At 43.7% G+C, this 16,907-nt stretch overlaps 1 long non-coding RNA gene across 2 annotated transcripts in view; it reads right to left on the minus strand.

Annotated features, from left to right (window-relative positions):
- LOC137563985 (uncharacterized) overlaps window positions 1–16,907 on the minus strand; it is a 230,566-nt gene that overhangs the window by 100,874 nt on the left and 112,785 nt on the right. For both annotated transcript variants that reach the window (XR_011030487.1, XR_011030486.1), the window contains exon 4: window positions 6,013–6,066. This is a non-coding gene — a long non-coding RNA (uncharacterized lncRNA). The remainder of the gene's footprint in view (window positions 1–6,012; window positions 6,067–16,907) is intronic.

The raw sequence follows: 16,907 nt of genomic DNA on the forward strand, positions 1-16,907 counted from the left end.
TTTGCACCATAGTTTGTAAACGCTATAACTTTTACCCAAACCAATAAATATACACTGAATGTTTTTTTTTAATCAAAGACATGTAGCACAATAAATTTGGACAAAAATGTATACAGAAATTTTACTTTATTTGACAAATTTTATCACAGAAAGTTAAAAAAAATCATTTTTTTGACAAAATTCATGTATTTTTGATGAATATAATAAAAACTAACAATCGCAGCAGCAATCAAATAGCACCAAAAGAAAGCTGTATTAGTGACAAGAAAAGGAGGTGAAATTCATTTAGATAGTAGGTTGTATGACCGAGCAATAAACCGTTAAATTTGCAGTGGTTTGAATGGAAAAAAAGGCTCTGGTCCTTAAGGGGTAGAAAGACTGTGGTCCTCAAGTGGTTAAGGTTTAGAAGAGCCTGCTGTGCATTGGAAGCATCAAACATAATTTATTCTGGAAGATTTTGGATTAGGTTCTTCAATTATTTAGTCATGCATTAATAAACTAGTACACAGATTGTGAATGTATAAATGTGCCAGAGTATAGTGATAATTATTTTCCATGGCGCGTGGCCATCATACATTCTAATACTGAAAGTGTGTGGTGGGAGTATAGAGAAGATGCCAGAAGTAATAAGGGAATGCCAGGAATCTAGGAGCAGGCAGAGGGGGCATTGCATCAAATGCATCACATTGCCAAGGAAGCTATGATGCACATAACAGAGCTATTTTCCCTTACTCTGCGAGCCCTGTGCTGTTCTGTCTCCTCCTCCGGCCCACAGATGTGCTGTACCATGAAAAGATGCATTGTGCAGGGCTCCAGCATTCTGTCACAGCAGAGGCATGGCACTGCTCTGTACTCGAGCTTCTCGCTGTGTGCTGCTGTAACAGAACCGCAATCCAATGGGCTGCTGTTTGGGAATCCCCTGGGTGAGGAAGCTCTTGAGATGCCCAGGTCAGTCTAGTAAGGGCAATTAAAGAGTAGCTAATAATAATCAACTAACACATACACTGTGCTATTTCTTAGGCAGTTCATATATTTACTTACTGGACATCCTTTTACTTGCTTCTCTAAAGGACAACTTGCATTACAGAGCTATGGAGGCTGACATCTTGACCTTTTAAAATGCCAGTTTCCTAGCTGGCATTTATGCCCTTGTGCATCTAATGCCTGCTGAGTCTTTACCCTGGAACATGCATACAGAGTAGGAAAGTCAGAACACCTGGTCCTTGTATATACCGGCTCCAGGTGGCAGCTTCAGAAGGTAGTTTAGACAGAAAGTCAGCAGTACATGTAAGTAAGTCAAGATGGCAGCCTCCATAGCTATCTAATGCAAGGTGAACGCTAATGCCAACTAACCTGAAAAGGATATGGAGGCTGCCATATTTATTTCCTTTTAAACAATGCAAATTTTCTGGCATTCCTGCTGATCATTTGCTTCTAATACGTTTAGTCATAAACAAGCATGCAGCAGATCAGGTGTTTGATTCAAGTTTGTCTGCATTTGCCGCATACCTGTTTTTAGATATGTGAATCAGACACTATGCATGGGAGATCAGCAAGACACCAGGAAACAGATATTGTTGAAAAGAAAAATAAATATGGCAGCCTCCAGATCCCTCTCAGGTCAGTTGACCTTTAAAGGGGAACTGAAGAGAGAGGTATATGGAGGCTGCCATGTTTATTTTTTTTAAGCAATACCAGTTGCCTGGCAGCCCTGCTGATCCTCTGCCTCTAATACTATTAACCATAGCCCCTGAACAAGCATGCAGCAGATCAGGTGTTTCAGACTTTAAAGTCAGATCTGACAAGAGTAGCTGCATGCTTTTTTCTGGTGTTATTCAGATACTACTGCAGAGAAATAGACCAGCAGGGCTGCCAGGCAACTGGTATTGATTAAAAGTAAATAAATATGGCAGCCTCAGTATACCTTCAGTTCCCCTTTAAGGCCCCTTTTACACTTGCAGGTGAAACCTGCGTTGCGTTACTCTATTTTACCCCATGGGGCTGCAAAAGCAATGGAAGTCTATGGAGATTTTTAAACTCTTTGCGGTATGTTTCGGTGTGCCATAAATATCTGATCCGAAGCAAGGGCTGCAGTGCGTTACCACAAGCACCGCACTAAAACGGAGTTTCAGGTAATGAAAGTCTATGGCCGGTACACATCGTGTAAATGGAGCGCGGTGCGTCATTCAAGTGCAGACCGAAGGGAATCCAAGTGATGTACTTCCTGTCCAGCATGGAATACCTCACTGAATGGGGGCGGCGCTATGCATATGACCCTGTCTGCTCACTCTGCGACAGGGTCTTATTGACATTTTTTGCATTGCTATGTGGGGCAGGAGCATCACACCGCAACACACAAATTAACCACTTGAGTACCAGCACCCTCTGCCCCCTTAAGGACCAGAGGGTGCTGGTACAGTAAACCGCTGCTTCCCGACGAATCGCCGCTAAAATCCGCCGCTCCCGCCGGTCACGTCGCTCTGTCCCCGCCGCAGGCTGCTCTCTCTGCCGTCACTATGACGGCAGAGCGCTGTGTGCCGGTCAGGAGCCTCTTTCATTGGCTCCTGACCCTGTCACTCCATGTAAGCCAATGGGAACGGCTTACATAAATGACAGGGCCAGGAGCCAATGAAAACGGCCCCTGCCCGGCTCACAGTGCTCTGCCGTCATAGAGGCGGCAGGGCAGCTGATTGCGGCGGAGGCAGAGCGGACAGCGCGGCGGGGACGGGCGGGGTGCGGCGGTGAATGGGACATAGAGTTTACGTCCGCTCAGAACCCCTGCCCGCCGTAGGTATCAACTATGCCGGTCCGCAGGTAGTCAAGTATAAAACTGGCCTAAAAAAAACAAGTGAGAGAAGTAAGCTGCCAGCATTATTTCTTTTCGGACAGTGCTAATTTCTCGGGCACCACTTCATTTCTTGGCTTTCGTAATTTCTGAATCACATAAATCAGCGCTGTCCAACTGGCGGCCCACGGGCCGCATCCGGCCCGCCAGGCCACCTGCTGCGGCCCGCTCATCTCCATGAGATGCAGGCATGGCTTGCGCTATGAGCGCCATGCCTGCTCCCTCTTGTCGTGGCCTCTAGTGTGTCCCCGCTGCCGCTGCCCCACAGCTCAGACCTTACAGATCGCGGCGACTAAGGTAAACAGAGTGTGCATGGTACCCGCATACACGAGTACGTCACATGCGGAAGTGACATCATTAGTCACTTCACATTAGTCACATCATTAGTCACTAGCTCGGGGGGAATCTGTCACTATCTAGCTGGGGGGCACCTGTCACTGTCTAGCTATGGGGACACCTGTTACTATCTAACTGGGGGGACACCTGTCACTATCTAGCTGGGGGGATACCTGTCACTATCTAGCTGGGGGGACACCTGTCACTATCTAGCTGGGGGGACACCTGTCACTATCTAGCTGGGGGGCACCTGTCATTATCTAGCTGGGGGGACACCTGTCACTAACTGGGGGGACACCTGTCACTATCTAACTGAGGGGGGGACACCTGTCACTATCTAACTGGGGGGGACACCGGTCACTATCTAGCTAGGGGGCACCTGTCACTATCTAGCTGGGGGGGAAACTGTCACTATCTAGCTGGGGGGCACCTGTCACTATCTAGCTGGGGGGGGGCACCTGTCACCATCTAGCTGGGGGGGGGGGCACCTGTCACCATCTAGCTGGGGGGGCACCTGTCACTATCTAGCTAGGGGGGCACCTGTCACTAGCTGGGGGGGGGGACACCTGTCACTAACTGGGGGGACACCTGTCACTATCTAGCTGGGGGGGCACCTGTCACTATCTAACTGGGGGGCACCTGTCACTACCTCATCTGGGGGGCCACCTGTCACTACCTCAGCTGAGGGGGGGGCACACCTGTCACTAACTGGGGGGGCACCTGTCACTACCTCATTCGGCCACACCACAGCATCACCGCCAGCCCGGCCACAGCAGCACCGCAAGGCATTTCAGCCCACACATCATCCCCAATCCGGCCAAAAACACTATTGCCAGGCCAGCCAGGCACAGCAGCCAGTAGAGGGGAATTTAGAAGCCAGGTGAGAGGTGTCTACCATATTAAAGGGGCATTCTGCTTATTTATGTGAAATGCTGTCTATTTATGTGCCTCATGACTGCTGAATTTGTCGTGTTGGGGGCCTCATGATTGCTGAATTTGTCTTGTTGGGGGCCTCATGATTTGTTGCGGACATTACGATTGCTGAATTTGTCTTGTTGGGGGCCTCAAGATTGCTGAATATGTCTTGTTGGGGGCCTCATGATTGCTGAATTTGTCTTGTTGGGGGCCTCATGATTGCTGAATTTGTCTTGTTGGGGGTCACATGATTGCGAACTGCGATGCGAGACTATGGAAAAGCTGAATCATCACCATATGAGACAATAGCATTAAACCTACTTTTTTAGCTTTTTAAAACGGAAAATAAGTTGAGTAGGATGGATGAAATTGTTTATCTTCACAGTTTATTTTCAACTTGGATTTTCTATAATGTTCATGTATGAGTTAAAACGTTTGTATGTAGTTTAAATTGCTGTTGCCACTTTGCGATAGATAAGTGACTTTTGGGTTGCAGTTTGGGCACTCGGCTTCCAAAAGGTTCACCACCACTGTCCTAATCTAATGTCCCACATTGCTAAGTTCCTGTAAATTTGCCACACCTGGTCCATGGCCACACCCATTTTTCGGCGCGGCGCACAACAGAACCCTCATGGTTCTCCATGCCCGTGAAGTTGGACAGCACTGACATACGTCACTAATGGATTACAGATATTGAAACTTGAAAACCGATAGAACTTCTACACAGGAAGCTGTGCTCTTTGGATAGGATTCTCCCCAGACACCCGCACTACAGTCCGTCACTTCAGCGTAACAAGTCATGGAGCAGAAGTTGAAATTTAGTTTGGCAAATGTTATTCCTTGCAGGTGGATAGCTTCTACTTAGAAATCACTGTATTAGGTTCTCCGCACTTAACCAGTCTCCGGTAGACTTTTTATATTTTTTAACTACATAATAAAAAGATAAAATATTGCTTCAAAATTCTGCAAAGTGACAATGTGTTGCCTAGGCCTCATAGTTTTATGGGACCCAAGACAGTGCGAAATAAAAGGAAATTCCTCATCCATGTTTATGCTGAAAACGCAAAATTAACACAGCTCAACCACCACCCTATACTTCATTATGCACGGTGGGCAGCACGTTGGCGTAGTGGTTAGCTCTCTCGCCGTGCATCGCTGGGTCCCTGGTTCGAATCCCAGCCAGGGCACTATCTGCAAAGAGTTTGTATGTTCTCTCCGTGTCTGCGAGAGTTTCCTCCGGGCACTCCGGTTTCCTCCCACATTCCAAAAACATACAGATAAGTTAATTGGCTCCCCCTTAAAAAAAAAAAAAAAAAATTGGCCCTAGACTACAGTACTTACACTACATAATATAGACCTATGGCAATGGTAGGGATTAGATTGTGAGCTCCTTTGAGGGACAGTTAGTGACGATAAAGATATAGATACATACATACACTGTATAGCGCTGCGTAATATGTCGGCGCTATATAAATGATAATAATAATAATATGCCTGCTTCCGTATATTGGTCCTGTGCCCCCCCCCCCCCCCCCCCCCTTCCCCAAAGCAAAAAACAAAACAAACAACAAAAATTGTACAGGAAGAGGTTGTCCATTGCGTTAACACAACCAACAAAGCTGTTACGTTCAAAGTGACAGTGCTGCCCAAGAGAGTCTATTGTCTGTCTGCTTATTCAAGAAACAGTTTTCCAGTGAACTGGCCCCCTCACGGTTCATGTTTTCCTTCTTCTCCTTTAAATGTCAGTGCATTTGTGCTGGCAGTGGGGATTAGTGTAGCTTGCTGGCTAAATGATTGAATACTTTGCATTGGTCAGCCTCTAATTCAACTCCTCTTAATCCAATAGATTGCAACCCAATTAGTCAGTCATTTGTTGAAGCAGACTTTAATAATAATAAATAAAGTGTACTACTTACACATTTTTGTGGTAGAAACCCTCCTCACAGGACTCTCCTACATCCTGGGCAGCACTGCATGAGACATGAAATGGTTAAAGTCAGGGTAATTATAATGCAATGCAGAAAACATGTATGTCCAGTGGGAACCAAAGCTGTGCAGAGATTGATACAATGTAAAAGGTAGTAATATGAACATTGTTATTTCCTTCGCTTTCCTGTATGCTGCATACTTAAAAGTGATCCCAGACAGGTTCTATTTTGTTACATGTTTCAGTTTATTAGGCATCCTGCAGAGCAGTTTTCTTGGTATTTCTGGTAAGATAGATGATTGAAGCCATGTTAGTGCACTTCTAGCATAGAAAAAAAAAAAAAGTAATGTATGCAATTCCTTTTTATTTGCACTAGCAACCGTTTCTTGAAGGATAAGGCTTAGTTCACACATTAGAATGTGTCTAGTCCTGTCAGTTTTTGACAGTTGGCATCCATTTTGTATGCATTTCTATGGCTGTGTTCGCACAAAAGTTGTACGTTTCCAGACCAGTCAGGCAAAACTGATAGAAACCTGATGCAATACTGACGGAACAGAAAAGTACTGGACCGGAAATGTAGATTTGTGTGTGAACTAAACCTGAGATACTCCCTTTATGTTTTTTTATACGGGAAACGCTCGGTATTGGCAGTGAACTGGTGCCCCCACCTATGCAGTCACTGAGCCATGCTCAGATGTGACTTATGGTGGTCTTCTGCCGCCAGGCTACGCCCCCGGGTGTTAAGCACTGACACGTGGGGTTACAAATGCTGGTATTTGGCTGCATTTAAATTGCATAAGAATGGCGCTCATAGGCTGCAGACGGGGCGATTGACTGCATGCCAAGCACGCAGTTGAGCCTCCTGTCTGAAAGAGACCTCAGTCAGATCCTGAGCGTACCAACTCAACCATCAAACTTCAGCATAATGCAAAATTTTATGTAAACTTCTTATAATGTTTTACAATGTTTAGGTTTTTATTTTTATTACCTTTAAGATTACCTTTATAGGTTAACTAGACAAGCTGTGCTGTTTAGTGGTTAAAGGGCAACTGAAGTGAGAAGACTATGGAGGCTGCCATGTTTATTTCCTTTTAAAGTGGATCCGAGATGAACTTTTACTCATTGCATAATTGTGTTCCTTTCCTATTGTTTATAGGGCATTCCTCAAGCCAAATACTTTTTTGTTTTTTTAATACTCTAATTCCCAATAAACTAAACAAGCCTCTCCCACAGCTTTTCAGAGAGCCTTGGGATTTCAGACAGTAGCAAGGGCTCATGGGAGCTCAGTCTAGGCAGGAGGAGGGAGAGGTATTACTAGACAGAGATTTCAGAGGCAGAGGGGAGTAAGGAGGAGGATGGGGGATTAGGTTTTTTCATAGGCTGATTGCTGAAGATGCAGATAAGCTTGCATGTGTGTAATGTTTACAAACAACATGGCTGCTGTCATTGTATCACAGGAAGAAATAATCATATTCTATTGATGCTGTTTGCAGCTAGATTTGCTGTGTAAACTATCTAAACTGTAGATAAGATATATAGACAAGTTACTTGTTATAGTTAGTTTTTCATCTCGGATCCGCCTTAAACAATATCAGTTGCCTGGCAGCCCTTCTGGTCTGTTTGGCTGCAGAAGTGTGTGAATAACACCAGAAACAAGCATGCAGCTAATCTGTCAGATCTGACAATGTCAGAAACATCTGATCTGCTGCATGCTTGTTCAGGGTCTATGGCGAAAAGTATTAGAGACAGGATCAACAGGATAGCCAGGCAACTGGTATTGCTTAAAATGAAATAAAGCAGCCTCCAAATCCGTCTCACTTCAGTTGTCCTTTATGCACAGAAATGTGAACTGTTACTGCCTTTATGTTGTTGTGTATTAGCGATTTGAGATCTGATCTTAAACAGTTAACTGTTTTAAAGCTTTGGAGTTTTGCTATTGAGTTTTTAAGTGGTTGATAAGTGCTATTTGTTGGAGAGAGATGGACTCTCAATTTGCTGACCTCACTGTCCCTCTGGTTAGACAGGATATTATACATCTGATCACTCTGCCTGAGAGCTGATGAGATATGTGTATAAACGTTTGCTTTTATTCTAATGTGTTTGTTTGATTCAACTAAAAAGCTTCTTATCCAGACTCCTTGATCCAAGCAAGAGTAATAGCATGTCAAAAAAAAAAATAAAAAAATGGTATACACCCAATTTCAAGTTCATGAACTGTGTCGTAATTTGCAAGTGTATGAATAAGTCAACACTACAAAAAGTTACATGCTCGTTTTGGTGCATAATGCATTCCTTGATAAAACACACAGACAGATATTTTATTTAAAAAATGGAAAAGCACCATATGAAAACAATATTATGCAAATGGTCAATAAACCTAAGCATATACTCCAGAGTGAGAGATATAAGCCAGATGTGGAGGGGGGTGTGCTAATGGGTAAAATCAATTGTACAAAACCACAGAACAAAATACCCAAAATACAGCACCAACCTAACTCCTGTGTCACAAGAAATCAAATACATTTTATTGAGAATATATAAATCACAAATAAAAAATTAAAATCACCAAAAGGTGATGCACAGGGTGACCTAGTATAATAATCAATACATAAGTAAGATAATGAATACAACAGGGCCTCCAGCTCTAACAATGTGAAAATACAATTGTAGTCCACATATAAAAATACCAACATCTATAAATATATGCAAAAATCAACAGGTATAATGATAAAAGAAAGTGAGAATCCAACAATACAACAGGATCAATTGAATGCTGTATTGGTATAATAAGAATAACACTTGAGAACCACAGGCTTTCACCCACCTAGTGACCAGGCTATTTTTAACAATTCAGCACTCTACAGCTGTAATATTTTAATGCACGGCCATACAACTTAGCAGCCAAATAAATCTTGCCTCCTTTTCTGCCCACCAATAGTGCTTTTTGTTGGTTTGATCTGATTGATGCGATTTGCATTTTTTTTTTTTTATAAATAAAAATTTATTTTTTTTAACCTCCCACCTACCCTCCCTCCCCATTGAGATCCAATCACTGAGATTGCCTCTCATAGGAGTTCTAGGAGAAGGATCGGTTTCCCTGCCACTCAAGGGGAAAGCCAAGTGACAAAGTTGTCCCCTGTACAGCGCTGCAGTAGAGCACAGCGCTGTACATGTAAATACCGTCTATTTTTTTTTTCACTAACAGCCTGCCAGCCACAATCGTGGGCTGGCAGGCTCATCACGGGAGCTCCACGTCTCGGCAGGGAACGATCGCGCATGTGCACATGTGTTCCCTGCTAATCTACGCCCCTAGGACTTGACGTCAATCAGCGTTAGGCAGTCTTGGGGGAGACGCTCTGTGACCGCCCATTGGTGTTAGGCGGTCGCATAGAAGTTAAAGAAGACTGTGTGCCTCATCTGTAAGAAGAGATAGTTGTGTAAAATGGGTGGTTTCAGATGAGCTGAGAACAACAAATGGTACTTACTGGCAAATAGCGGTATAAGGGCTAGCAAGCATTGGGATGTTAGCAGTCATAGATCTGTGTTGCTCAACAGAGGGTTTGAGTTGGGACTTGAGTACCTCTCATTAGCTGGGTGCATTGGTATTTTGCTCCTGGAGCTGTCCGGTTTCAGGGCTGTGGAGTCGGAGTCGTTTACTTCATAAACTGAGGAGTCGGGAGTCAGAGTCGGCTGATTTTTGTACAAAATCCACATCCATGTTGAGTGTTAGACTAAGGAGTCGGAGTCGAGAAATCGGAGCCATTTTGGGTACCCGGAGTCGGAGTCGTGATTTTATAAACTGAGGAGTCGAGTTGGAAGATTTTTGTACCGACTCCACAGCCATGGTTTCATCACACCATTTCATGAGGACTCTGTACACTTTCTTTCATCAGTGCTATTGCTGTTCAGCCTAGTTAAGTCACATAGTAACCAGGGCTGTGGAGTCGGAATTGGAGTCGGAGTTGGGGCAATTTTGAGCACCCGGAGTCGGAGTCGTTGACTTCATAAACTGAGGAGTCGGGAGTCTGATTTTTGTACAAAATCCACAGCCCTGTTAAGTATTAAGCTGGCCACTAACGGTCCAATTTCTAGCGAAAAATCGTTAGAGCGATCAGAAATTCTGATTGGATTGGTTGTAAATAGTCTCCATTGATGGACACAATCGATTATGAACGAGTGAAAAAAATAAAAATGTCGCCCAAATGAATTTTTGTCGAACGAAAATTTGGATTTTCTTGGTGGTCGTGATAGATAGGAAGCAATGATTGGTTAGTTGATGGTGTAGTGAACGATTTTTCGTCCGATCAGAATTTCTGATCGCTCTAACGATTTTTCGCTAGAAATTGGACCGTTAGTGGCCAGCTTTAGACTAAGGAGTTGGAGTCGAGGAGTCGGAGCCATTTTGAGTACCCGGAGTTGGAGTCGGAGTTGTGGTTTCATAAACTGAGGAGTCGGAGTTGGAAGATTTTTGTCCCAACTCCACAGCCCTGATAGCAACTTGAAGGACCACTATAGCAAAAATCTTAAAATTTAAAATAAGTGTACGTCTTACTTGAATGCATTTAGATGTATTTTAAATTTTACGATTTTCGCGATAGTGGTCCTTTAACAATTTGTGTAGCATTTTATAGTGCTTCTTTTGCGGTTTTTGACTGAAATAAATTATTATTATTTTCGTTGCAGTAGGCTTTATTCTTGCAGCTGAATCTGAAGGCAGAAGGATTGACAGCCATATGTACAGCTTGGACAGGATAGAGCAGAGCATTGGTGGAAAAGGGTGCGGGGGGCCCTAAATTGTGGAACTTGCACAGGTTTATTTGAGAAATAGGAGTATGAAGGAGTGGATGAGAATAGCTGGCTATAATAGGACAAAAGCTGTTATAAATAAACTACATACAGAATAAGCACACTACTCAAGCACTAATAGCAGGCATACTGCAAAAGGAGTATTGTTAGCCATTCATTTTTGTTATAGTAGTATGCATTTGACAAGGGTGGTCTATGACTTTTTACAATACAGACAGCCCTGTACCTACAAATGCCTTAAGTTACATTTCTTAAATGCAAAGTGGTCTCCATGTACACATTTTACTGTACTGTTTGTTACTACATATTATTGTTACATGTTATAGTATTGTAGTTGTCAAGTGCAGTATTGCAGTGTAGAAGTAGTTTAAAAACCCGTAGGCACATTGAAAAGAACCCAAAATTTTTTTTTTTTATACTATGGACAGATGCAGTAAACTCTGGTAAAGTTGCCGTGCGCAGGGAGCAGATGACAATTTTACCGTTAATAGCACAGGGGAGCACCTGGCCATTAACGCATAAGCGTCACGCGAGTAGTGTTCTGTTAATTTGCACGGCACTAATGGGTTAACAGCCGTTACTCCTTGAGCATGGCAACTTTACCGGAGTTTACTGCATCAGGCCCTATATGTCCAAGTCCAAAAGTAAATAATTTATCCTCAAATCCCTTCACTGGCTTCCAGAATCATCGTCAATATCCTACAATGGCCTACAACTCTACACACACAGACACACAGACACAGACACACACACTGCCCAACCTACATCTCTGACATGGTCAGCAGATACACACCCCTGGCCACCCTCTTCGCTCCTCCAACACACTCCTCCTAACCACCCCACGCATCTCACACTCCCATTCATGACTACAGGACTTCTCTAGAGCTGTCCCCCATCCTGTGGACTTCTCTCCCACTGCCAAAAAAGCTTGCCCCTCCTTCAACACCTTCAAACAAGCCCTCAAAACTCACCTCTTCAAGGAGCCTGCACCACCTCAATGCTGCCTCTCTCTGCTGAGAACCTCTTGATATAGCCCCTTTCATTTTGTGTCACCACCAACAAATCAACTTACAAAAATCTCCCGGAATGTAATCTGTTTGTATGTAGGGGACTGCCTGTATTGCTAATAATTCACTGCAGGTTTCATTTTCAGTCTGTTTACACAGGCATAAACTGATGTTTGGAATGCAGTGTAGAAGGCAAGGTACATCCAGGAAATAACCGTGCTGCATATTAACTTGACATATTGTGAAATGTATTTTGAAGGCTGGTAATTAAGTATTATATGTCAGCTCCATTAAAGGCTAAGTGTACCTTTAAATCTTTTTACCATGTAATGGTTTTAAAGCAACTCCCCACCCTTCTGATCAATAGTGCTGATAGCTTGCATAACTGACTTTTGTTACCACTTTTCACAGGGTGACAGCAGGGATTTCATGTTAGCTTCTGCATACGCTAGTAGTAGCAACAGTACACAGATGTTGCTGGTTGCAAGGCAGGATTGTAATGGCCCATACTCACGGGCAACTTCTAGGGCCTATCGCCAGCACACGTGAGCGTGTGGGCGACAGGCCGGCGACAGCTCCTCGCCAGGTCCCTCCGCGTACACGGAAGAGGGACCAGCGGCGCGACGGAAGCTGTTGCCGACGTTCCTCCTCCCCCCGCCGGAACCTCCGTTCACTTCAATGGAGGTTGCTGTCGCTAGTCCGCGTACTCATGCGGACTAGCGACAGTTGCGGCGGAGTTGCGGCGGCGACTGTCGCAAGGCGATTGACCGCGCCAATCGCCTGGCGGCATCAGCAAAGGGCGACAGTTCGGGGTACTCACGGGCGACCTGTCGCCGCAACACGTGCGCGCCGCGTGTTGCGGCGACAATTGTAGCCCATGAGTATGGGCCATAAGGGCGACCCAAAGCTGTGGGGGCTGGATGATGTACTGGTTAAGGGCTCTGCCTCTGACACAAGAGACCTGGCTTCAAATCTCAGCTCTGCCTATTAAGTAAGCTAGCACCTATGCAGTAGAAGTTCTTTTCCAGGTGATTGGGGATCAGGACCTGATCTAAACTGATGAAAAACGGAGTCCCGGATACTAATGTTCAAAATAGCAGCCAGCCTTACCCAAGTAAAAAACGGATCCGTCTGCGTTTGCGGGGACCCGTTTTCAAAACCTGAACGGAATGTCCGGATCTGCTGCATTTTCACGCAACGGATCAGGACCACAGATACACGCAGGGGTAGTGAAAAGCAATGAGAAAACGCATCTCCAGCTCCACAGGCAAAAAACTGATGTGAAAACGGATAGCCTGACCTTTATGATTGGCCCAAAAAAGCCCTCCCACTCCTTCCTAATGATAGAGACGTTTTCTGTCAGGGAAAAACTGAACGGAAACTGATGCAAAACTGATGCACTTTCATCAGTTTGCAGTACGGTGGTACTTCCCCTAATCTTCCCCTGATCCGGACTGCAGTGTCCGTCCTGCAACTGTGTCTAGTGTGGACCTAGCCTAACACTGGTACTGCCTACTGTGTGCCATAGTGGCTGCTTTGCAAGCGATTTTAGTCCGACAGGAGAAATCCTGATGGCTACACTTGTTATTTGACCCCAAGCAGGTAGGCCCCGAGGCTGGGGGGTGGGGGGCAGGGTGTGGGGGGGGGGGGGGGGCAGTGAGGTGACAAAGAGACACGGTGCTGGGATGGCTCTATCAAAGCTTTGCTGGGGCACCTCCATAATGTAAAGTCACACCACTGCGGTAAGGGGATAGATTGCTCAGTAGTGCACACGACTTAGAAGCAGGAAGATAACATTCTGTGTCAGGTCCAAAGGCTGGGAAGAATGAAATGGCCTTATTGTACAGCTCAGGCTTAATTAATTTCATAGAGCAATAGTAGATGGAGCACAGACAATATTTTCTCCCAGTGTTTGTCAGCAGAGTATAAAGCAAGTTTTCTGTGAAGAATCACACCACCTATGATGGTGAGAAAGGACTATTGTAGCGATTAGATTGTGAGCTCCTCTGAGGGACAGCTCATGACAAGATTATATACTCTAAAGCTCTTGGAAGAAGTCATTGCTATATAAATACTGAATAAAAAAACTCACCACTTTTGCGGCAGCTGCAAGTCTTGTACTGATCAATGTGGTAGAAAGCTATTGCAGCCTTGCTGTCACATATCACCTGCCATAGCCTGCCTGTGCAACCCCCATCCACCCCAAGCGCTGCCCACCACATTGGCCTCCAAGGGATAATAATACAGGAGTATTAGAGATTGATAAGAAGGTCTTTATAGAATTTTGTAAGATTTTAAGGTTTTTTTCAAACTCAATGACTATTAAAAATATTGAATGATGTATGCTTCGCTTTAGTTAGAGCAAGTTCATCAGGATGACAAAAAAAATATGCTGAGCTTTCTGCCTCATTTATACAATACAATTTAGTAACAGGTTCACATTAAAAACTAAAGAAATCGTTAAAAATAAATAACTACAAGTTTTGTTCTGTGAAAACTGCATATAGCTAATTGGGTTGCATGGTGGCCATATGCAAGAGTATTCTATAAAGTGGGAATTGGCAAGTTTATGTAAACACACACAATAATAATCCACAAAACAAAAATTCCACTGCGCTCCAACTTGAACCTCCACAGGATCTGTGGTTAATCACTTAGGAATGCTGCTTCTGGGTTACTCGGGACCAGTAAATGGCTGATAAGCAGAAAGAAGGGTGGGGAAAAAAGGAGCGCTCTCTAGTGCATTAACTGTTTTAATTTGGCTTCATACGCAAAAAGATAAAAATAAACTCACAATGCAGTCAATAAAACATCACATATCTCACAATGAGTGTGTCATCACCGATTCCTGCAGATGGAAAAACCGACTCTGGTCGCCTCAATACTGTGGCCAGCAGTGATTGGAATCCGGAGTTCCGGTAGCGCTACCGGAACTCCGGATTCCAATCACTGCATTGTGAGTTTATTTTTATCTTTTTGCGTATGAAGCCAAATTAAAACAGTTAATGCACTAGAGAGCGCTCCTTTTTTCCCCACACACAATAATAATATTGCACCAACAATAACGTCTGCTGAAATGACGTTTTCCTATTACTTGGCCCTGTGCTTCACTTCCCAATCCTTTATATTGGCCTATATAGTGGCAATAAAGCCCAAATAATAAAAAATTATAAAATAATGATTTGTATTTGTAGTACAGAAAATGAATGTAGCAAAAATAAAAAAGTCATTTTTGCAATTACAAACCACACATTGTATTTTAAAGAGTAACTGTCAGGCTGCAGAAGCTAATTTAAACCTCTATTCTCCTGTGTTAAACAGTTTAGAAGGAAGCCCAAAAGCCATTAGTGAAGATAAAAATCTCAGTTACCTTTGATGTGTGCTTATCAGCAAGGCTGTTAAAACCCAAGAGGACGCAAGCCGCATACTATACTGCAAAGCATTCTGGGGCCCTCCCCTCGGCTGCTAATGAGACGTTACAGCAGCTTGTAATCAGTCCAGCGCGTAGCACTGATAAATCTCCGGGCAGAGTACACTGCAGGAGTCAGCTATTGTTCCTAGCCACATGGCTCATTAATATTCACTGCACACTGTGTTGTTCAAGTACAAGCTTATCTGTGATCAGGAAGCAGGCAGGACATGACGACACATTTGACAGAAAAACATGGAGCCTGCCATGAGCTGTCAGGAGCATCTATCTCTGCATATACTATATACAAATTCTGTGAAATCCAAACGTGGACAGTGAAATGCATATGTAATGTAAGTACAGCCAATCTTTAGCTACTGATATTTGTGTTTATTTTCTCTGAGACCTTATACCTAACAGCTCCTCTTTAAAGGACCTCTGTCGCAAAAATCTTAAAATTTAAAATACATGTTAAACATATATAAATAAGATGTACGTTTCTTCTTGAGATAAATGAGCCATAAATCACTTTTCTCCTATGTTGCTGTCACTCTTAGTAAGTAGTAGAAATATGACATAACCGACAGATTTTTGGACTAGTCCATCTTCTCATAGGGGGTTCTCAGGGTTTTCTTTATTTTCAAAAGCACTTAGTGAATGGCAGTTGCTCCTTCCAACTGTCTAAAAAGTGTGCAGCGAGCAGGGAGGCTGGCCAGCATCATTGTATAAATGTTTTTCAGGGAATGTCTTTATAAAGAATAAAGGCCATGCTGAGAATCCCCAATGAAGAGATGGACTAACCCAAAACCTGTCGCTTCTGTCAGATTTCTACTACCTACTGTAAGTGACAGCAACATAGGAGAAAAGTCATTTATGGCTCATTTTACGCTGGAAGAAATGTGCTTCTTATTTGTATGCGTTTTAAATTTTAAGATTTTCGCGACAGTTCTTCTTTAAACTATGAGCTTATTTCCCTTTGAACTCCCCTGCAGTAAAACTTTACCTGAAGCGGCCTCTGACTGTTTCTTTGACGTATAAGTGCTTCAGAAAATAGGAGGGTCTCTCACCCTTCATGTGATGGATAGATTTACTGACCAATATAGAATTTACTTGCCTTCTTGAAAGTGGCTACGTATCTGAAACTACTGATCATTGTGACATGCAGTTTTCCCTACATGTGTGACTTTAACTGAGAGCATTCCAGTAACAAGTGACATAAATCGGATCCCTTTCCTGCTTCTGCCCAAACATTTTAGGAAGTATTGCTTTGTCCAATGATAGCTGTGTAATGACCATAATCCTTGAGCATGTGTAATAAGGTCCATACAAATCTGTGTGCAATGGTAGTAGAGCATGAGCATTCTATCTATGCGATGATACAATATGTACCAGCCCTTCGGGGCATACATACATGTCTAAGGGTGTATGATAACATGATTGGTTTTGACTGAACATTCTATACCCTGCATGCTCAGACAATGCCATGCAGTCCTCATACAAGCCACCCTGGCTCCCCTACATCTTCCTCAGGAACAGGAACTGCAGAGACAATCCAGAAGAAAGACTTGACTCTCTGGAGTGTTTGCTTCATAGCCGACAGTTTCCTGTACAATTGTTCTCTCGCATAAATAAAGCCATTAGCTAATTTTACTCCCACAGTGT

This window comes from Hyperolius riggenbachi, chromosome 3, assembly GCF_040937935.1.
Source record: "Hyperolius riggenbachi isolate aHypRig1 chromosome 3, aHypRig1.pri, whole genome shotgun sequence".
In the NCBI taxonomy this organism is placed as follows: domain Eukaryota; kingdom Metazoa; phylum Chordata; class Amphibia; order Anura; family Hyperoliidae; genus Hyperolius; species Hyperolius riggenbachi.